At 52.9% G+C, this 23,880-nt stretch overlaps 1 long non-coding RNA gene across 1 annotated transcript; it reads right to left on the bottom strand.

The window, feature by feature from the left end:
• On the bottom strand, window positions 1–23,843 carry LOC135912452 (uncharacterized). The gene is made up of 3 exons (XR_010567675.1): window positions 23,707–23,843; window positions 1,418–1,482; window positions 1–661 (listed from the first exon to the last, which is right to left on the bottom strand). It is a non-coding gene; the product is annotated as an uncharacterized lncRNA (long non-coding RNA).
• Window positions 23,844–23,880: the final 37 nt, after the last annotated feature.

Raw genomic sequence — 23,880 nt, 5'->3', positions numbered from 1 at the left:
TTATTCCGCCTTTATTCTGCATCGTTATTTATAGACGAAGCGGGAAAGGGTTAGTAATAGTGAGGGGCGGGTATATGCACGTGGCAATCGTGCATGTAGATAGCACATGCGCTTTCATCAGATATGATACATCCTCTTTCCAAACAGTAATAATTAATACCGCTGGCTCGTCTGCTGGAACTGCTGGTCATAACCCAGACGCTCTGGCTGCCGCGTCTGTCGTTGACTGCGTCGCAATGGCTGAGGCGACGGCTGTTGAGCTACCACGGGCGAGGCTGCAGTAGTAGTTGACGCCACACCTTGAAATGGGGTCTGGTTGTCGGTCATATCTTCGTCGTTTGTTGAGCCAACCTCATACGATTCCTTCGTCGCCAGAAGATGCCGACGGTTGCGTCTCAGCACAGTATTGTTCTCTGTGCGCACATAGAAGGATCGTGGGCCGGCCGACCCGACCACCTTGGCTTTCCTGGCCCACGATGTTCCATTCAAGCGTACCGCGTCATTGTTACTGAGGTCTGGTAAGGTGCGCCTATGATGACTTCTCTGCCGGTGTTTCTTGACGACAGTCGCCGACATCGGATTGAATTCCGGCAATGGTGTGCGTAGCCGCCTTCCTTGCAGCAGTTCCACAGGAGACCGGCCATCTTCAACAGGACTCGCCCTGTAATTTAACAAGCCCAACCAAAAACACTCTCCTGCAGCTTTTGTTTTCTTTAGAATACGTTTCACCACCTGTACACCCTTCTCAGCGAGCCCGTTTGATTGAGGATACTGCGGGCTTGATGTCACATGTTTGAAGTCTTAACGCTTTGCAAAAAATAATAAACTCTTGGCTGCTAAACTGTGGGCCGTTGTCTGTACAAACCTGGACTGGGATGCCGTACCTTGAAAATATTTCACTCAGCCTATCGATAACGGCACTGGCTGTTGTCTCGGGCAGTAGCGCTACCTCAGGGAAATTGGACATCGAGTCGTATGCACACAAATAATCCCTTCCCGACTACTGAAAAAGATCGACGCCGATACGGTACCATGGCTGCGTAGGCGTAGGTTGCATGATTAAAGGCTCCGATGGCTGCTTATAAGCAAATGTCTTGCAGGTTGGACATCTTTCAATCAGGGACTGAATGTCAGAGTTTATGTTCGGCCAATAGACCATTTGCCTTGCTCTAGCTTTGCACTTAACCTGGCCCAGGTGGCCTGCGTGGATCCGTTTCAATATGTCGCCGCGCATGCTTGTCGGTATGACTACTTTCGTTCCTCTCAATAATATGCCATTTACTACGGATAGCTCTGCGGCCACAGGTTTCAGGGGGCCGTCGACAGGTTGTCCCTTCGCAAGCTTTCTTAACACAGTGCCAAGATGTGGATCGAGAGCCGTTTCCTGTGCAAGTTTCCTAGCTGTCGTTTCACTTACGAGTGCTGATACGACCGTGACGGCATGGATCTCGACGTCACTCGTGTCTGGAGCTGCCTTGAGTCCTGGAACAAGTGATCGGGACAGCATATCAGCAAGGGCCATTTGTTTGCCAGGAATATATGTTAGCGTGTAGTCATATTTCATCAATCTCAAGAAAAATCGTTGCACTCTGGGTGGCATATCACTTATGCCTTTCTTTGATATGTTTATCAGTGGACTGTGGTCGCTCTCGAGGATGAGGGGCCGGCCATAAAGGAAAGGATTGAACTTTTCGCAACCGAAAGCTAAAGCCAACGCCTCTTTTTCAATCTGCGAATATCTTTGCTCCGATTCTGTCAAAGCTCTTGACGCGTAGGCGACCGGCTGCCAGCAGTCCCCATGACGTTGCAGAAGCGCCGCACCAACACCACTCTGAGAGGCATCTGCAGTAACTTTTGTCTCCAGACTCGGATCAAATATAGCAAGCAATGGTGCATTGCTTAAGTCCCGACATATAGTCTGCCATTCCTTTTCGTGGGTTGGTGTCCAATCAAAGATGACACCTTGTTTGACGAGGGATCGTAAAGTAGACGTGCGCTGCGAGAGTGACGGTAGGTACTTGCTGAAGTAGTTAACGACTCCCAGCAGTCTTTGTACCGCCAATTTGTCCTGAGGTTTTGGCATTTTTAAAAGACCGTCAACGAGATCTGGATTTGGCCTAATGCCCTTGTCGCTAATGATGTCACCCAGGAAGAGTACTTCTTGCAGGCCAAAGCGACACTTGGATGCATTGAAGGTAAGACCTGCCTTTTCAGCTGCTTCTAATACTCTGCGCAGCCTCTCATCGTGTTCAGCCCTGGTCCCTCCCCAGATTAGCACATCGTCTACGTACACGCGTACACCTGGCAGGCCATCAAAAACCTCGTTAAGGGCTTTTTGAAACACTTCGCTAGCCGAAGCTATACCGAACGGTAGCCGAAGAAAGCGATAGCGGCCGAAGGGAGTCGCGAATGTGCATATCTTCGATGACTGTTCGTCTAATGCGATTTGATGAAATCCCGCATTTGCGTCGAGACGCGAAAAAAACTTCGCGCCTGCTAAGTCTGCCTCAATATCCTCTCTGCGCGGAGGAGAGTGAACGCCGGCTCGAGGCGATAAGACGCGCGACGGAACGGCTCCGTTGAAATCACCTGAAACACCAGAAATATCAACAGCATTGGTGCCATTTTCGGCACAAAGCAACGCGTAGTGGACCGGCACCTCAGGACGCAATTTGGGGTGAGTTGAATGGTTTTTCGAAGCTCTACGGCTGCTCCTCCGAAGGCGACGTGTAAAGGAGTCGCTAACCCTAACCGCCGGAGCCTCGCCGGCGGCTAGGCACGTCGACGCCTGAAGCGTCATGGACGACGAGGCAGCCATGGAACCACACGATCAAAACGGTGAGGAAGAATTCATTACTATTCCAACCGTGATACGCCACGCCAAGCCCAAGATCGTCATTCTGCGGCTGGGGACTAAAATCAACTTAAGAGAAGCCATGCCCTACCATGTGAGCGCTGCCATCACGGCAGCAGCTGGACTTACCACAACCGAATCTCGGGACGTCACTACCCAAGTTAGACAGCTGCAGAACCTTGTAGTTGCGGAAAGCCGGCGGGAATCTGCGACGCAGAAGCTCGCCGCACTCAAGACGTTGAAGTTCGGAGGGGAACAACACGAAATAACAGCATACGTGGCGCATGAGCCGGACAACGCAAGGGGTGTAGTTAAAGGGCTCCCACTTGACGTCCCGGACGACGAACTGACAAAAGTCATAACTCTTGAAGATCGGGAACTTCTAGCAGCGAGAAGACTGGGCCGATCAACAGCTATACTCATCACTGTCAAGGGACCAGAGCTACCCAAGAGAGCCCTTCTTGGAAGATCAGTCACCAAAATACAACCATTCCGTCCCAAGGCGGTCCAGTGTACAACATGCTTCACCATTGGGCATCGAGCCGACGTCTGCCCCAACGCGCGGAATTTTGTGCGGTGTGAACAATGCGGGCTTCAATTCCCACCGGACCAAAGACCGGACAGAACACTGCACGAGTGCGAAATGAAGTGCGTGAACTGTGGCGGGCCTCATGGGGCAAGAGATCCCGATTGTCCAAAGAAACAACAAGCAGACCGCATGGCCCGATTGGCGGCCGAAAAACGCAAGCAACACACATCAAGGAAAGAAAACACGAGCAATCGACACCCGCAAGCATACCGCAATAAGCCACCACCTAAAAACGACACCAACTACCCACCGCTGAAGACACAGAATCGCTCCGACTGCCTAAGAGAACCATCACCTGAGAACGTCCTGAGGCGTTCCGAAAACTACGGCAGCCTACCTGACCTCAGTAGGCGACAACCACACAAGGGCACTACACCAGCAACGAACAACGCCAAGAACAAGGCAAACAAGAAACCTCAACAAGGCAGTGCAGAAGTCAAAGGAGCATGGAGGTCACGGGCAGAGGTAAGTCCGCCAGCTCCCACTCCTCAGAGCCGTACTGACGACAAAAACAAAACTAATCCTCCCCACAACCCCACTCAGTCACATGCAAGACAAGAATCATGGTCAGGAAAGCTGCCTACAGGAACACAGCGAAACGCAACCCACGAAACAACCAATGACAGCACGCTTGCCTACATTCTCAATGAGATAGCAGAAATTCGAAAAGAACAAGTAGATTTCAAAAAAGAAGATGCAGAACGCGACAGAATAGTAGCGGAAATGCAAAAACAACTCGTTGCTATTACACAACAACTTGCCGCGCTAACGCAAAGCGTGGAAACTTTACAACGAACCTTTAGAAAACGACTTCCCGCCAGGGAGGAAGCGCACCCCTATAAACAAGGTCATTCTAGCAATTATGGCGATTAATGACAGCAAACGTAACTCACTACACGAAATGGCTGTTACTGTATGGCAATGGAATTGTAGAGGAATACGCCGTAAAAAAAACTCTCTAATACAATACCTCACACACACTGCGCATAAGCCGGACGTAATAACTCTTCAGGAGACCAATGCACCGATCTCCCTACCGGGTTACACGGCCTACCACAATCCAAGTATTACACACCGGTCCCGAAGGCGAACCAATGATGATCCGATTAGTTATCCTACAATGACGGTTACACTGGTGGCGAATCAACATACGGCCTTACACGAGGACCTCAGTCATATGAACAACGGGGCAGAGGAAAGCGTATTGGTTAAATGCCGCTTCTTCAAACGATACGACTTAACCATTATTAACACCTACCGTACTCCTAAAGGAGGGGCTTATCGCAAAGCATGGACGAGCTTGCTCAAAGAGCATGGCAAGAAGGACTTGCTATGGGTAGGCGACTTTAACAGCCACCATGAGGCGTGGGGCTACAATCATAGTACGCCAAATGGAAGGCAGCTCCTACGAAATGTAAGTGATGCCCACCTATCGCTTCTGAATGACATAGAAACTCCCACTCGTATGGGAAATTCAGTGGAAAGAGACACAAACCCAGACCTGACCTGGGGCCGGACAGCTAAGGAAGTGGAGTGGAAAAACACCGGGGAAACGTTGGGTAGTGATCACAGCATCATAGAAATAATCATTCCCGTACCACAGAAGCAATGCACGACTAAAGGAAATCGCACTACAGCCACAAATATCACAGACTGGGATGCTTTCAGGAGTCTTCTCCAAGGAGCGCGTTCTGATAACCCGGAAGAATGGGCGAAAACACTACGCACCGTGCACAAGGGCACAACCAAGACAGTACAAAGAACTGAAGACCACCCGCAAATAGACAGACACTTACTCAATCTATGGGACAATAGGCACAAGCTACTTAGAAAATGGCGAAAGAACAAGCTGAACAAGCGCTTAAAATGCCGTATAGATATCATCACCAAGGAGGCGCAAGAATACGCTGACAAACTAGTAACTGACAACTGGATGCAGATATGCGAGCAAGCCGGAAACAACATGCACACAAGCCGAGCCTGGTCGCTCTTTCGGGTGCTTCTTGGGCAACCCAGGAGAAAGAACCACCTGGAGGCAATCCAACTAAGGGAGGAAATCGGAGCGCGCGATCTCGCAGAACAAATAGCCAACCATTTCTTCCCTTCGGCCACCTTACAGAAAGATCAGCGACAACTACCATCCACACAAGATTGCGGCGAGGTACCTGCAGACCAGCCATTTACAATTGGGGAGCTTAAAGCAGCCATCAATGCAAGTAAAAGACACACGACACCTGGAGCGGATGGCATCACAAACAAGATGCTACGCAATATGCCAGACACACAACTGGAACAGCTTCTGGCTATCATAAACCAAGCTTGGGAAAGCGGTGACATACCGGAGACCTGGAAAATGGCTACTGTGATCCCAATACCAAAGCACAATAAGACCCCAAGCGCCATCAGCCACCTGCGCCCCATTTCTTTAACATCATGCCCGGGAAAGATTATGGAACGAATGGCCCTAACACGACTCCTATGGCAGCAGGAAAATTGCACTGCTATCGATCCTCGAGTCATTGGTTTTCGAAAGTACATGTGCACACAGGATGCGATGCTTGCCATACAAGAAATATACAGAGCACAGAGCAGCAGCCAACTCAGAGCCGTAGTGGGGTTGGATATCAAAGGAGCATTTGATAACGTTACCCATGAAGCGGTACTCGAAGGACTGCAAACCATACAACCAGGTCAAAAGCTTTACAACTACGTAAAAGGGTTTCTTACAAACCGCACAGTTACCGTGAAGGTAAACGAAGAAGAGTCCGAAAAAAGGTACCTGACAAGAGGTGTACCCCAAGGGTCGATTCTTTCACCCACACTATTCTCGCTAGCATTAAGCAAGCTGCCAACTCTCTTGAGGCGTGTAGAAGACCTTCACTTTACAATTTATGCGGACGACATTACGCTCTGGGCCAGCAGAGGATCTCCAGCTGAAATTCAAGAGACACTGCAAACAGGTATTAATGTCACGGCGCTATACCTTCAAGAAAGGGGCCTCGCCCTTTCCAGTGCAAAGTGCGAGCACATAGTGGTAACCAACCAAAGAGAACCGCAGGCAGAAGAGGAACGAAAACTAATAACACTACAAGTGAACCAAGATATTGTCCCGAGAAAAACGTATATCAAGGTCCTGGGCTTTTGGCTGCAGGACAATGGTAAGGCCGACGTTTGGGTGCGGCAAACAATTCGGCAGCTCCATGAAGTCAAGAGGCTACTTACAAGAACAACACAAAGGGTGAGAGGTATCAAAGAGCACCAGCTTAGAAGACTCACCATGGTCCTGGCTATACCTCGGATAATGTACCAATACTCATACTTACAAGTCACCAAAACACAACAAAACAAACTTGAAACCATGCTCCGGCAGATAACGAGAGTTATTCTAGGCACCCCTGCATATTCGCCATCCAACCGAGTTGATGAGACGGCAGTGCTGCCTAAACTGGATGAGCTGAAACAACTCCACCAAGAGGCACAATTTAGTCGCCTGAAGCTATCTAGACAGGGACGGGCATTTATGCGTGATCTAGGCTACGATGTCCCACAATGCCCAGACAGGGAACAACAATATCCCCCGTGGGACACGCTAGACCATATTACCGTCGACCCAATACCTCGAAATATGGGGGCAGACACACAACCAGAAAGACGACAAAGTCGAGCACTACACCTCAAGGACGACACCGACGACTGGATCCTATACACGGACGCCTCTCCAAATAATCGAGGCTTCTGCACAGGGGTGGCAACCGACTCTACACCTTTATCATGGGGCCTACACTGCAATATTACGTCACAACATCAAGCGGAACTTACAGCTATCGTGGAAGCCGCGACCATGCCAAATCCACACGAACGAAATCTGCTCATTCGAACAGATAGCCAGGCTGCATGCAGGGCACTCGCCGCCAGAAACGTTTCCGCGGCACTACACTCAGCATTAACAACGCACCTCAACGCACACCCTAACATTAGAGTGCGGATTCAGTGGATTCCGAGTCACACAGGGATCAGAGGGAACGAAGTGGCTCATGCCACATCCCGCGCAAATCTCCCGGGCCCTCCTCTGTGGTGGCCGGACCCACTGAGTCTGAATGAGCAATATGCCTTCGCGCGGGCGGAAAGGCGCGAAAAACTTGATGATTTACTAAACAACTCCATGAAGTATCCACAAGCGGATACACACATGAATCGAAGAGAGGCGGTACTATGGAGGCGTGCACAGACGCACTCTCTCTTGTCCCCACACTTCCAACACTATATATTGTCACGTGGTAGTGACGGTGAAGAAAGAACACAGTAGCAGTACTGTGTAAGACAAAACTAGCTTTTATTGGGCGAACCTGTGCCCACAAAACAGGCTACACTTAAAGCACAACGATAGCGGCGAACACAGTCGGCGATCGTCGAAAATCTGATCAGCGGGTCAAGTGCTTCGGCTTTTATAGAGCAGTCGTCGAATGTTCCAGACTAATCGTTCGGACCCGTGTGCCTTCCACAAAGTTCTACACCATTCGCGTTACGGGATGAAATCAGATAACACAAGGTTCGGCGACAACAGACAGCCAGGTAGAAGCATCGATAACTTTCCAGAAACATCGGATACCTTCAGGCGCGTCCCTCGCTGTGCGATTACAGTTGTTAAGCGGCGAAACGTGGTCGCCCGATAAAGATAAGTACACGTGTCAATACCCCCCTCTTAAAAAGCATCGACCCGATGCTACATACAAGCGAAATAAAAACACCCGTAGCAAAGAAAACAACAAAAAAATAAGGAATTTCGTCAGCGTCCGTAAAAGGGTTTAAGGCGCACCACGTGGACCACTTCAGATCGTGCGCGGCGCCGCTGTGAATGCGAAATGCCGTCTGGCACGACCTCATAGTCCAGAGCGCCAATACGTCGGATGACCTTGTAGGGTCCGAAATAGCGTCGGAGTAGTTTCTCACTGAGTCCTCGTCGGCGTATCGGTGTCCAAACCCAAACACGGTCGCCGGGCTGGTACTCAACAAAGCGTCGTCGGAGGTTGTAGCGTCGGCTGTCGGTCCTCTGTTGGTTCTTGATCCGTAGGCGGGCGAGCTGTCGGGCTTCTTCGGCGCGCTGGAGATAGCTAGCGACGTCAACATTCTCTTCGTCAGTGACGTGGGGCAGCATGGCGTCGAGCGTCGTCGTCGGGTTCCTGCCGTAAACCAGCTTAAACGGCGTGATCTGTGTTGTTTCTTGCACCGCCGTGTTGTAAGCAAATGTTACGTACGGCAGGACGGCATCCCAGGTCTTGTGTTCGACGTCGACGTACATCGCTAGCATGTCGGCGAGGGTCTTATTCAGCCGCTCCGTAAGGCCATTCGTCTGCGGGTGGTAGGCCGTGGTCCTCCTGTGCCTTGTCTGACTGTATTTCAGAATGGCTTGGGTGAGCTCCGCTGTAAAGGCCGTTCCTCTGTCGGTGATGAGGACTTCTGGGGCGCCATGTCGAAGCAGGATGTTTTCGACAAAAAATTTCGCCACTTCGGCTGCGCTACCTTTCGGCAGTGCTTTAGTTTCAGCGAAGCGGGTGAGGTAGTCTGTCGCCACGACGATCCACTTATTTCCGGTTGTTGACGTCGGAAAGGGCCCCAGCAAGTCCATCCCGATCTGCTGGAATGGTCGGCAAGGAGGCTCGATTGGCTGTAGTAATCCGGCTGGCCTTGTCGGCGGTGTCTTACGTCGCTGACAGTCTCGGCATGTTCTGACATAATGGGCGACGTCGGCGGTCAGGCGCGGCCAATAATACTTTTGTTGTATCCTCGAGAGTGTCCGGGAAAAACCGAGGTGTCCAGCGGTCGGATCGTCATGTAGGGCGTGCAATACTTCTGGACGAAGTCCTGACGGGACAACAAGAAGGTAGTTGGCGCGGACTGGTGAAAAGTTCTTCTTCACGAGGAGATTGTTTTGAAGCGTGAAGGAAGATAGTCCGCGCTTAAATGCCCTGGGGACAACGTCGGTGTGCCCTTGCAAATATTCCACCAGGCCTTTTAGCTCCGGGTCTGCCCGTTGCTGCTCAGCGAAGTCTTCTGCGCTTATCATGCCAAGGAAGGCGTCGTCATCTTCGTCATCTTGCGGCGGCGGGTCAATGGGGGCACGTGATAGGCAATCGGCATCGGAGTGTTTTCGTCCGGACTTGTAGGTTACAGTGATGTCGTATTCTTGTAGTCTGAGGCTCCACCGCGCCAGTCGTCCTGAAGGATCCTTTATACTCGCTAGCCAACACAAAGCGTGATGGTCACTGACGACTTTGAATGGCCTGCCATAAAGATAAGGGCGAAATTTAGCTGTAGCCCAAACGATGGCGAGGCATTCCTTTTCGGTCGTAGAATAGTTGCTTTCCGCTTTTGACAGCGACCGGCTAGCGTAAGATATCACCTGTTCGACTCCGTTTTTCCTCTGGACTAGAACGGCACCGAGGCCTAGGCTACTGGCGTCAGTATGGATTTCTGTATCGGCGTACTCGTCGAAGTGCGCAAGTACCGGCGGCGACTGCATGCGTCGTTTGAGTTCTTCAAATGCGTCGGCCTGCGGCGTTTCCCACTTGAACTCAACATCACATTTAGTTAGACGTGTCAACGGCTCGGCGATGCGTGAAAAGTCCTTGACAAAGCGCCTGTAGTAGGCACACATGCCAAGGAATCTACGCACTGCCTTCTTGTCGGTGGGCTGCGGGAACTTTGCGATGGCAGCTGTTTTCTGCGGGTCGGGGCGTACTCCGGATTTACTGATGACGTGGCCCAGGAACAGAAGCTCGTCGTAAGCGAAGCGGCATTTTTCTGGCTTCAGAGTGAGCCCTGATGACTTGATGGCCTCTAGTACTGTGGCAAGCCGCCTAAGGTGATCGTCGAAATTTCCGGCGAATACAACGACGTCATCCAAGTAAACGAGACAGGTCTGCCATTTCAATCCCGCTAAAACCGTGTCCATCACGCGCTGGAACATTGCAGGCGCCGAGCACAGTCCAAATGGCATAACCTTGAACTCGTAGAGGCCGTCTGGGGTGATGAAGGCGGTCTTTTCGCGATCTCTTTCGTCGACTTCTATTTGCCAATAGCCAGACTTGAGGTCCATCGAGGAGAAGTACTTAGCGTTGCTGAGCCGATCCAATGCGTCGTCTATCCGTGGAAGGGGGGATACGTCCTTCTTCGTGATCTTGTTCAGACGACGATATTCGACGCAGAAACGTAGGGTTCCGTCCTTTTTCTTCACCAAGACAACAGGGGATGCCCACGGGCTCTTCGACGGCTGGATGATGTCGTCGCGCAGCATTTCGTCGACTTGTTCTCTTATAGCTTCGCGTTCTCGCGGCGAAACTCGGTAAGGGCTTTGGCGGAGTGGTCGAGCGTACTCCTCGGTGATTATGCGATGCTTGGCGACTGGTGTTTGTCGAATCCTCGATGTCGTCGAAAAGCAGCCTTTGTATCGTCGGAGCAGACTTCTGAGCTGCTGTTGCTTAATCACTGGGAGACTGGGATTAATGTCGTAGTCTGGTTCGGGAACCATGGTCGTCGGGGTAGATGCGGCGGAATCCGAGAGGACAAACGCATTACCGGTTTCCACAATTTCCTCGATGTACGCGATCGTCGTGCCCTTGTTGATGTGCTTGAACTCCTGGCTGAAGTTTGTCAGCAACACTTCAGTTTTCCCTCCATGCAGTCGAGCGATCCCTCTTGCGACGCAAATTTCACGGTCTAGCAGGAGACGTTGGTTGCCTTCGATGACACCTTCTACGTCAGCGGGTATTTCGGTGCCGACCGAAATAACAATGCTGGAGCGGGGCGGGATGCTCACTTGGTCTTCGAGCACACTCAAGGCGTGGTGACTATGAGGGCTCTCCGGCGGTATCGCTTTATCTTCCGACAGTGTTATTGACTTCGACTTCAGGTCGATGACTGCGCCGTGTTGGTTCAGGAAGTCCATACCGAGAATGACGTCTCGCGAACACTGTTGGAGGATAACGAAGGTGGCAGGGTAAGTCCGGGCATGAACGGTTATTCTTGCCGTGCAGATTCCAGTCGGCGTAATGAGGTGTCCTCCAGCGGTCCGAATTTGGGGGCCCTCCCATGCAGTCTTAACCTTCTTCAACTGGGCGGCAATGTGTCCACTCATTACGGAGTAATCGGTCCCTGTGTCGACTAAGGCAGTGACTGCGTGGCCGTCTAGAAGTACATCGAGGTCGGTGGTTCTTTGTCTGGCGTTGCAGTTGGGTCTTGGCGTCGGACCACGGCTGCGTCGTGTTGAACTGAAGCTGGAACGTCGCGTCGTCAAGCCGTCTTTCGTCGGTGTAGTCTTGGCTTCCTGACTTCGTCGGGTCGGCGGCGTGTCATCATTAGGTCGTCGAGATCGTTTCTTTGTCGTCTTCGTCGGCGGCGGAGGATCTTCGTCAGTTCGACGAACAGCAACCGCACCTCCACCGGTTGCTGCTTTTAGTTTTCCGGATATGGGCTCGTAGAGCGGCCCCGGGCTGGGCCGGTGTATGGTCGTCGCTGCGGCGACAGGTAGCGTCCTGGTGACGGCGAACGGGATGGCCGTCGAGGGCTCCACTGAGTAGCGGCGAGGTAATCGGCGATGTCACGTGGGCGCTCTCCAAGCTGTGGACGCGGCGCGTTGACGGCGAAACCTCGCAGTCCCATCTCCCGGTACGGACATCGTCGGTAGACGTGACCCGCTTCTCCGCAGTGGTAGCAGAGCGGGCGGTGGTCAGGAGCACGCCAAATGTCCGTCTTCCTCGCGTAGGTGCGCTGGGCCACGTATTGGCGTGCTGGCTGCGGCGGCGGCGGCGGACGACGGAATTGCGGCGTTGCAGGACCCTGGCGCGGTCGCGCAGGGGGGCCTTGACGGCGGGCGACGGCGGCGGCGTAGGTCATTGCCTCCGGCTGCGGTGATTCTGGTTCCACCTCAGGAACTCCAAGGGATCGGTGCACCTCTTCTTTCACGATGTCGGCGATCGAGGCCACTTGAGGCTGCGACGAAGGCAAGACCTTGCGCAGTTCTTCGCGCACAATGGCCCTGATGGTCTCGCGCAGATCGTCTGTGGCCAGTGATTGAATTCCTGCGTAGTGGGTAGTGCTCGTACGGCGGTTGAATTGCCGGTTCCGCATTTCGAGTGTCTTCTCAATGCTGGTTGCCTCGCGAAGGAACTCTTCTACGGTCTTCGGTGGGCTTCGCACCATTGCGCCGAAAAGTTCTTCCTTCACACCACGCATGAGAAGGCGGACTTTCTTCTCTTCGGGCATATCCGGGTCGGCGTGGCGGAAGAGACGTTTCATTTCTTCCGTGAAGATAGCAACGTTCTCGTTCGGTAGCTGCACTCGGGCGTCCAGCATGGCTTCGGCCCTTTCCTTGCGCACGACGCTCGTAAAGGTGCGCAGGAAGCCGCTACGGAAGAGGTCCCATGTCGTTAAGGTCGACTCCCGGTTCTCAAACCACGTTCTGGCGGCGTCTTCTAAGGCGAAGTAGACATGCCGCAGCTTGTCGTCGGAGTCCCAGTTGTTGAATGTCGCGATTCGCTCGTAGGTCTCCAGCCAGGATTCCGGGTCTTCAGTCGCTGCTCCATGGAAGGTCGGTGGGTCCAGGGGTTGTTGTAAGATAACGGGAGACGCTGGGGCAGCCATTGAGGTTGTCTTGACCACGATCTTCTTTGTCTCCTCAGGCAGAAGTCCGTGCTCTGGGGGCAGTCCTTGCAGTCTGCGGCTAGCACGCTGGTCTTGGGCGGTGTCGGTTTGTCCTCGGGCTTCGGGCTTGGATCGCGGCTTTGCGGGGGCGTTCGGTACATGAACGCACTAGCACCTCCACCAGATGTCACGTGGTAGTGACGGTGAAGAAAGAACACAGTAGCAGTACTGTGTAAGACAAAACTAGCTTTTATTGGGCGAACCTGTGCCCACAAAACAGGCTACACTTAAAGCACAACGATAGCGGCGAACACAGTCGGCGATCGTCGAAAATCTGATCAGCGGGTCAAGTGCTTCGGCTTTTATAGAGCAGTCGTCGAATGTTCCAGACTAATCGTTCGGACCCGTGTGCCTTCCACAAAGTTCTACACCATTCGCGTTACGGGATGAAATCAGATAACACAAGGTTCGGCGACAACAGACAGCCAGGTAGAAGCATCGATAACTTTCCAGAAACATCGGATACCTTCAGGCGCGTCCCTCGCTGTGCGATTACAGTTGTTAAGCGGCGAAACGTGGTCGCCCGATAAAGATAAGTACACGTGTCAATATACATACAAGGTTCGCCTGGTAAACCTGCTTGCATGGCATGTGGCGGCTTCCCGGATAATGCTCACATTCTGTGGGATTGTCCGGGGAGCCGTCTCGCTATTCAGGCTAGCCTTGCCAAACTCTCACCCATCCGTAGACCTACGACGCTTGAGGAGTGGCTGGCGGACTCCTCCCCCGACTACGTACGTGCCATGATCGAGCTCATCACGACGCTCGGCTTGGCAGACAATTAGAACAAAGCGGGCGAACCCGGACCGGGGTTCTTGAATAAAGTTTATTCTCTCTCTCTCTCTCTGCGCGGCATTTGGTAGTGCTCCCTCTTGATGTTTTCGTTGATGCGTCTTGGGTCCATGGATAGGATAGGATAGGAATAAACTTTATTTGTCCAGCAGTTGTTGATGTTGGTGCCGGGGGCTAGGCTGCCAGTGGACCATCGCCCGAGGAAGATCTTTCGAGATCCTCGGCAACGGCCCTGGCCCGCTGGACGGCCCACTCCTGGTCTTCGGGTGCCTCGCTGAGGAGGGCGGCTTGCCATCTCTCAGCGAGGCGCTCCGCTTCAGAGGGTTCCGCTGTTGTATTCCCCCTGCCTCTTTGTCCTTGTTCCACGTGGCGTTGGCATTCCCAAAGCACATGGGCCATATCAGCCCGTTCGTGCTCGCACCACGGGCAGCCGGGCGACGGGTGCAGCGCGGGCCATAGGCGGTGCAGGTGGTAGGGGTTGGTGAAAGTGCCCGTCTGCAACCGTCTCAGGTCGACCGCCTGGGACCTGTCTAGACGCCCGTGGGGTTGTGGATATTTTCTTCTTTCTTTCCGATAGTGACCAATCACCTCTCTGTACGTTGCCGGAAACTCCCTGACATCGCAGTCGGCGTCCGCGTGATCCCCAGCTCCGTCCGCCGCGATTTGTGTTGTATTGGTAACGACAGCGGCCGCGCCAGACGGGGTGGCAGCCGCCGTCGCCGTCACTCCTCCGCTGGGGTCCCGCACAACAACGGCAGCGGCTGCCCTCTGGGTGACCACGTCGCGGCGGGTAAGCTGCCTCGCGACGAGGTGGGCGCGCTCGTTGTGGTTGGGTGGAGTGTCGTGGCGTCTTCGGCCGTTAGCAATGTTGGTGTCATAGTTGCTGTTACTGCCAAGCTCCCCGACGTGCGCGGGGAACCACATGAGGGACTTGTTTGTAATGGTGCCGGATCCGAAGTCCCCGGCCCGGGCGTTGAGCATACGCGCCACATCCGCGGACACCCAACCTTTGATGTAATTCCGAATCGCTGATTTGGAGTCGCTGATAATCAGGCTATCCTCCGCACCTCCGTGGAGTACCGCGAGGGCTATGGCCATCTCTTCAGCTGCTTCGGCCGACGGCAGCCTCGCTGATGCCGTGACTCGGATCGTTCCCTTTGTATCTATGACGGCCATGGAAAAGGCGGGCGCCGCCGCCGTCGGTCGGCCGTGTTGATGTTGCCCTTGTTGCTGCTGCCGTTGTTGTCGTAGTAAGAGTAGGGGTGGTGGTGCTGGTAACTGCGGCTCGCCTCGCACATTCCCTTGAAGCGGCGGTGGTGGTCGACGTTCCTCGTCGCCATCAGAGTCACCGACTGGCCGCGGGTACCTCGCTGCATCGACGAAGAGGACGCCTTCTTGTCTTCCGTGCTTCTCGAGGATTACTACCGCCCTGCGTATACGTATTTGCACGTCATGCACCGGGTGCATATTCTTCGGCATGTTTTCCGTCTGTATGGCGTCCCTGACTTCCGGTAGCAGTGCTTCTTTCACTCCACGCGCCTCGTGATATCGAATCCCGAGCAAGTCCAGGATTCGTCTTCCCGTTACGGTGCTCGACAGCCTCTCCAGCTGCGCGATTCTCTGCGCCTCGGCGATCTCCTCGAGCGTGTTGTGTACGCCCAACTCGAGGAGCCTGTGGGTTGGCGTGTACTGGGGTACTCCCAGGGCGGTCTTGAACGCCCTGCGGATCGCCACGTTCAGCTTGTCGGTTTCGGTCCTGTTCCAGTCGGCGTATGCGGCGACGTACGCTATGTGGCTCAGCGCGTACGCCTGTATCAGCCTCGTAACGTTGTGTTCCCTCATCCCTTTTTTCTTGTTCGCGACCCGCCGCACGAGGTGTGTGGCGGCGGCCATTTTCTTCTGCAGTCGGGCAACCAGCTCGCGGTTGGCACCGTTCTCTTCCAGCCACAGGCCGAGCACTCGCAACTTGGACACCGTCGGTATTCGGGTCCCCTCCCTCGTCGTGACGTGGACGCCCAAACGACGAGCGTCTAGCACGGCCTGCGGAAGGGGTCCTTTCTTGCGCGGCCTGTGGAGCAGGATCTCCGACTTGTCGGGTGAGCAGACGAGTCCCGTGTCTTCGAGGTGCCGCTCCACCTCCCGGACGGCCCGCTGCAGTCGGTCTTGCATTTCGCCGACGCTCGTGTTCTCCGTGGTCCACACCGTCACGTCATCTGCGTATATGGTATGATTGATGCCCTCTATCGCCTCAAGACGCTCCGGCAGGCCGATCATGACGAGGTTGAAAAGCATGGGGGAGAGTACGGAGCCCTGCGGCGTTCCCGCACCACGCATTCGGACCGTTCGTGGTGGGGCCCCGTCGATCTTGACTGTAGCCTCGCGCCCATTCAGGAAGCTGCTAACATATCGGTGGAACCTCGCCCCGAGATCGAGTCGGCTGATCTTGTCCAGTATGGCCATGTGCTTCACAGTGTCGAAGGCGCTCTTGAGGTCTAGCCCGAGTAGGGCGCGCACGTGCGTGCTCGGAGCGTTCACGACCTGTTCCTTGATCTGCAGCATGGCGTCCTGTGTTGAAAGGCCCTTCCGGAAACCGATGATGTGGGTGCCGAAGGCATCCTGTTTCTCGAGCAGCGTCGTCACCCTATTAAGGCAGGCATGCTCCATCACTTTCCCGACACAGGACGTGAGGGAGATCGGCCTCATGTTTCGGACCTCCAGCGGTTTGCCCGGCTTTGGTATTAGTATAACGTCCGCGGTCTTCCACTCTTGCGGAATTCGGCCCTCCTTCCAGCACGCGTTGATGTACTCGCAGAGCTTCTCGATGGCGTCGTCATTCAGGTTCATCAGGATCTTGTTGGTGATCCTGTCAGGACCGGGCGCCGAGTTGGTCTTCAGAAGCTGGAGGACCGTTCTAATTTCCTGCACGGAAAAGTCCGCGTCCAGCTCCTCGTTGGGAGCCCCGCAGTACTCTGGGTGACTCTGCCCTTTAGGGCGTGCGAGGTGCGTCTGCACGATCTCTTCCGCGAAGGCCTCTGGGTCGTCCTTGTACTTGTGTCGCAGCTTGGCCATCTCTGTACGGGTCGCCGTTCTGGTGCTTGCCGGGTCGAGCAGGTGCCTGAGAATCTTCCAGGTGCGTCCAACGCTCATGTTCCCGTTCATCGTGTCGCACAGCTCTTGCCATTCTTGCTCGCACAGGCGGGTGCAATACGTCTGGATCTCCCGGTTTATTTCGGCGATCTTCTTGCGTATCTTCCTGTTGAGTTTTTGCCTACTCGCTCTCCGTTGCATGTATTTCTTGGCCGCAACAAGATGTGCCAGCCGGCTGTCCACTCTGGACGGTTGGGGAGCGCCGTCGCCCACGGCTCCGCGGGATCTGTCTGCCTCTTCTTTGGGTGGTTCTTGTCGCCAGTCCGTCCATTCGATCTCATCGGTGGCTTTCTCTACGCCCGCGAGTAGCACTCTGCACCATTCGCTGATGTCTTCGATCGGGCCCTCCTTCTTGTCTTGCTCTCTATTTTTCCGGAATCTGTCCCAGTCTACGATTCTGGCCTTTCGGCAGACGACCTCCTCGTTTTTATCCTCTCCCATGGTCACGCACAGGATCCTGTGGTCACTCCCCAGGTCCTCGAAGGAGTTCGACCAAGTGACCACGCCCGCGCCTGACCAGACGGAGAGGTCTGGGGACGTGTCGCGGCACACTCCCTGTCCGATCCTGGTGTGCGAAGCAGGTTCGTTGAGTACAGTCAGGCCGAGTTCGTCCATCAGTCCGGCTAGCCTCTTCCCTTTCGGCGAGTCGGCTCCGTATCCCCATTGCGTGTGCGGCGCATTGAAGTCTCCGCATATCAGCAAGGGACTGGAGGCGGCCTTGGCCATCGCTTCGCGAAAGAGGGCGTCGAAAGTGTGAGTGCGGTATCTTTGCGAGGGGGAGCTATATACGTTGAGCACGAAAAGGCCGGTTTTCCTACATCCAATACTCGGCACGACTTCGATCAGTACATGGTCTATGTCCGACTCTTCGTGGAGCACGAGTTCGTGTTCGATGAAGGCCGTCCCGCGCTTAACCAGGGTGCACACCCTGACGTCCCTTCCCATGGATTCGTAGGGGGGACCGCATGTAACATAACCCGGAAGCTGGGCCCGGTCGAAAGGTTCTTGCAAGGCAATCACGACAGGAAGTTTGTTATTGGCAAGCGTTTTCATGTATTGTACCATCGTTGCTTTTTTGTTTTTGAAGCCCCTGCAATTCCACTGCCAGACTATGCGTCTGTTGTCGGACTTGCGGGACGCCGCCATGATTGTTATGCAGAGGTGTTGGGGGGACACAATCGTCCGTGCGTCCCTCCTGCCCCGGTGTGGGTGATGTTGGCGTTGTTGTCGCTGGCGAGGATGGCCGGTGCGTTTACCACTTGTGACGATGGTACCCCGGCCCTTCCAGGCAGATGTTGGTGATGTTGCTGTTGCTTCAGCTGCTTCGTCCCGTGTTCCAGATCTTCAATTCGCTTATTCATGGCCGCGAGTTGGGTGCTGACCACTGCGTACTGCGCGTTCCGTCCCGCGTCGGATTCGTTCAGCCTTGTCAGGAGTATGTCAAACATTCGCTCCGTCTTGTCCGTCAGTTTGTTTACCAGCTCTTCGATCGCGTCTATCTTTCTGGCTCCTGACCTGGGTCTCTTCAGTGCTTGTGCGTGGTCCAAAGCGTCTTCCGTAGGTGGCGTATCGCTTGTGCCCTTGCGCTTGGAGCCCGCCGCCGCTGGCAGTTCTTCTTCGCCACAACACATGTCCATCTGGCCTACTTCGCCTCCTGTCGCGGTCGCATCGCCTCGCTCGGCGGCCTCGCGGGAGGTGAAGGAGGAGATCCTCTCATGAGGGGATTCTCTCATGCCCTTCAAGATTTCGTTGAGCGTCTGTTGTAGCTTGTCGATTTTCCTCGCTGATTGTTCGTTCTGCTTTCTGGCCCTGCCCAGCTCTTCTCGAAGTTCCCTATTCTCTCGCTCCATTTTCTCCATCCTCGAAACCAGGAGGGAGTCGGGGGCTTCCCTCGGGCTGCCAGAAAGTGGGGTGCTCTTTACAGAGTATGTATTTCTTTCCGCGACTATGTCGCACCAGGAGACCTTGCGCGGCCCTGTCTGTATCTCGCCATGTGTGGCCCGCACGCCGTCTGGCATGGGGCGGTTTCGGTTTCGGCATCCGCTCCGACTCCGGCTTCGACTTCTGTTCTTAGATCTGTTACGACTTCGGGTACGTCTTCTTATCGGCGAGAGGGATCCGGATCTCGAGCAACTTCGGCCTTTTCCCTGTGCCATACTGTACCCCGATGTGATATGGTCCGCTGAGGGGCCTTTCCTTCTTCCAATGTGTGTTCCCTTTCTTCTCTGCTTCTCGCCCGCCACCTTCTCTCCTTCACTATGTGTGGCAACTTATATTTTGCCTTGCACATTCGGTCGGCCGTGGGGTGCGCCTCGCCGCAGATCCGGCACTTGGGCGTGCACTCGTGTTCGATGCTCGGGTTCTTCGACCCGCAGGCCGGGCATAGTTTGATCTCCGGTCTAGGGCATACGTCAGGTCGGTGGCCGAGCCTGCCGCACTCTTTACAAAAGTCAATCTGTTTCCGATACAATGATACTCTTATCATGATGTTATTGAAGTAAGCCCATGTGGGGACTCTGTTTCCCTCATACAGCAGTATCACGGTGGTCGTACTGCCGAGCCGCTTGGCGTATGTTAAAGAGGGGTTTCTCGAGTTCACCAGAGCATGCATGAGCTGGTCTTGCGTATACTTCAGGGGAATGTTGCGGATAATCCCTTTTGCCATTTGCTCGGGCGCCGAAACATACGCGTTGGTCTCGTGCCTCTTTCCGTTGATCGTCAAAACGTTGATCTTAGCGATTTTCGTCGCAGTTGTCTCGTCCGGTGTGCTTATCACCACGATGTTTTGCATGGGATTGGGACAGACCGTTATCATCTCGTCGTCGCCCACTACCGCTTCTTTGCGTATCGCCTCGTCGAGACTCGTTCCGCACGTGTTCCTTATATTCAGCCCGTCTTTCGGTCGAACAATTATCTTGATATCATCCCTGGGTAGTCGGGGTATCCTACTTGCTCGGAGAACTTTGTTCACTATGCTTCGGCCCCCTCGGGGCATCGGGCTTCGCGAGCGGGTGTCGTCCTTTCCCGCCATCTGGGTAGCGTTCGTGCGGTGCCGCCTTCTGTGTACAACTTCGATCCAACCGTCCGCGACGCCTTCAGCGTCTTCTCCCGCGGAAACGCGTTTTGTGTCGTTGGGCCAGGCACGTACCCAGGGGGGGGCCCGGGGGGGCCCGGGCCCCCCCCGAAATCAAGTGGCATACCCCCCCCCCCTCCCCACCCATGCCACCACTCCTCACACATTCCTAAAGCGCCGCCAGATCAATGTTGAGGCTTCGCAGCTGTTCATCGGTCAGCATTATGCTGCCTTTTTCACTCCTTTTAGATGATGGTAGTTATCGGCATCTCTTGTAATGTGCAGGACAGTTTTCTCGTAGATTCCTCACCCGCGCGATAAACTCGAGATGCGTTCAGTTTTCACCATCTATTCAACCGTCACGCGCATAGCTGTTGCTTTTGTTAGTTCAACCTTCTTTGTTTAGGCTGATCTTGGGACCATGAGAGGGATGCGGCTGTTACTCAGCTGGTCTGTACTCTCATGGAACGAGTTGCGGCCGGAGAAAACGTCAATTGCATTGAACTTATCCCTTTGCTTCATTGTTCCCTTGAGTTACGGCTCGCCCCGACGCTGGCAGATGCCCGGAACCATATACACGTGATATGGGTTAGATAAGGTGGGAAATAAAATAATGTGAAAGAGCGTGTATAATGAAACCCTGCAATAACCCTTAAACCCATAAGCAAGATGACTGTCGCCAGTTACCTCGTCTGTTTTTCCCTGACTGTATAGTACTTTTCGTGCAAAATTGGCAACTAGAAACAAAAATCGCAAGGAGTTGAGAAATTAAGCTATCTACTAAGGGAGAGCCAAGGCAACAACCAAACTGCAAGCAAAAGCGAATAATAAAAAAGTTAACCGTTGTTTATGAGAATATTTATGGATCAACATCTTTTTATTTAAAAAGGAAGTAGAGAAAAGGCCGCCGGAAGTGGAGAACGATTACTTGTTTTGAATACGCTTCTACAGTTATCGGCCGAACGACCTCACTTAGCCACTTCTCTGCTGTGCTTATGTGGGTGTTTTTCTAACCGTTCGCAGTGAGCGCAGTACGTCTAGAATCGCAGAGTCCTGCGCTCTACGCGGTAGTATGGGACTGGCGGCCGCACAGCGTTACGCAATTCGCGGAACTGTCAAAACTGATCAACAAGGCGAAAATAACTGATATTCGAAACTATAACATGAGAAAGACTGAAGAAGCCGTAAAAAATGAACGCAGCCTGAAATCAGTAAAAAAGAAACCTGGAATAGGACAAACCATGACGTTGGCACTAAAAGATAAGAAGGATAATATCATCAGCAATCTCGAAGATATAGTAAAAGCGGCGGAAAAATTCTAAGCTGACCTGTATACAGTACCCAGAGGAGTCACGATAGTTCACTTAGAAACTGTAATGAACAGGATACAGAAACTCTCCTATAACTAGCGATGAGGTCAGAAGGGCCCTGCAACACATGAAACGATGAAGAGCGGCAGGATAAGGTGGAAGGAAGGAAGGAAGGAAGGAAGGAAAACTTTATTTGGTCCTGCAAGTAGTGATAATTAATCACTAAGCGGGCCGCTCCCACGTCGGGACCGGAAGGCCAAGCCTCACGGCCACATCGTGAGCCTGCTGGACAGCCCAGAATTGTTCATCCATGTCCGGTCTGCGAGGTGTAGCCTCAATAACAGTCGATTTAATCAAAGATGGAGGAGACATAATGCTTGGAAAACTGGCGGCTCTTTATACGAAGTGTCTATCGACTGCAAGGGTCCCAGAAAACTGGAAGAATGCAGACATTATACTAATCCACGAAAAAAGGAGACGTTAAAGAATTGAACAATTATGGGACCATTCCCTTGCTCCCAGTATTATATAAAATATTTACCAAAATAATCTCCAATAGAATAAGGTTAACACTGGATTTTGTCAACCAAGGGAACAGGCTGGCTACAGGAAGAGATACTTTACAATGGATCACATCCATGTCATCAACCAGGTTATCGCGAAATCTGCAGAGTACAATAAGCCTCTCTATGTGGTTATATAGATTACGAAAAGGCATTTGATTCAGTAGAGATACCAGCAATCGTAGAGGCACTACGTAATCAATTAGTACAACGCTTAAGTAAAAAGCTAGGAAAATATTGCTACATGCGTGAGGTATCTGTTTGTTTGAACGAGGCGCGTAGGCGCCATCACTCCAGAAAAGAGAAGGAAGAACGAACTGGGCTTGCGCTGTGAATCTAACCGGTCAGCGCTGCAACCGTTATTGTAAATATAATCTGTAAATAGTTTCTCGTCTTACTGACTCGTCTTTCACGTTAGAATATCTGCGAGGTTCTACAGCTACCTTAATTCTACACAAGAAAAGCAGGGAGATACCTATAGAGAAAGGGGTCAATTTTTCCAAAGCTATTTTCTGCGTGCTTAGAAGAATTCAAGCTATTAAACTGGGAAGGCTTAGGAGTAAGGATCGACGGCAAATATCTGAGCAACCTTCGGTTTGCCGATGACATTGTTCTATTCAACAACAATGCAGACGAGTTACAACAAATGATTGGAGACCTTAACAAAGAGAGTGTAAAAGTGGGGTTGAATATTATTATGCAGAAGATGAAGTAAATGATAAATAGCCGGGCAAAGGAACAAGAGATCAGGATGGCCAGTCGGCCACTAGAGAATGTGAAGGAGTACGTTTACCTAGGTCAATTAATCAGAGGGAACCCTGATCATGAGAAGGAAATTCACAGAAGAATAAAAATAGGTTGGAAAGCATACGGCAGACACTTCCAGCTCCTGACTGGAAGCTTACCATTATTATTGAAAAGTAAGGTGTGCAATCAGTGCATTTTGCCAGTTCAATATGTCCAGTGCCAATGCATTTGCCAGTGCATTTCCCAGTGCATTTTGCCAGTGCATATGGGGCAGAGACTTGAGAGCAACTTAAGGACCACGCAAAGAGCGATCGAACGAAGATTGCTAGGCATAACGTTAAGAGAGAAAGAGAGTGGTTTGGATCAGAGATCGAACGGCTATAGACGATATTCTAATTGACATCAAGAGGAAAAAATGTAGCTGGGCAGGTCATGTAATGCGCTGGTTAGATAAATGTTGGACCATTAGGGTTACGGAATGGGTACCAAGAGAAGGGAAACGCAATCGAGGACGACGAACACAAGGTGGAGGAATGAAATTAGGAAATTCGCGGGCGCTAGTTGGAATCGGTTGACGCAGGACAGGGGTAATTGGAGATAGCAGGGAGAGGTCTTCGTCCTGCAGTGGACATAAAACAGGCTGATGATGATGATGATGATGATGATGACGCTGATGATGATGCTTATGATGATGATGATGATGGAGGTGGTGGGCCCCCCCCGAAAAAAAATCCTGGGTACGTGCCTGCGTTGGGCCCGTTATCCGGTGTGTCTCCAGTTCCTGCCTCGTCTATCTCCATCTCGGTGGTAGTTCGTTCAATCCCCAAGTCCAACGAAGGATGCGCCAGGCGCAACCGTCGTTAGGCCTGGCCGCGCTCACACGGGACTCGTGCGATTATCGTGCCGTAAAAACTCGCAAAGTTCACGCTCACCCAAAAAGTTGGTATCCCTGGGTTCGCGATGACTTGAACTTTCAGATGATATGCCGCTTTCGGGTGTAGGACTCAAAAAAAACGGCGGAAACACTCATAAATCGATGGAGCCGAGAAGCTTCCGCTCCCACTGGCGACTTCTTCTTCTTCCTTCTTCCCTTGGGTCCATGCAGA

This window comes from Dermacentor albipictus, chromosome 1 (genome assembly GCF_038994185.2).
Source record: "Dermacentor albipictus isolate Rhodes 1998 colony chromosome 1, USDA_Dalb.pri_finalv2, whole genome shotgun sequence".
Classification (NCBI taxonomy): Eukaryota; Metazoa; Arthropoda; class Arachnida; order Ixodida; family Ixodidae; genus Dermacentor; species Dermacentor albipictus.
This window is presented reverse-complemented; position numbering and strand designations above follow the sequence as displayed.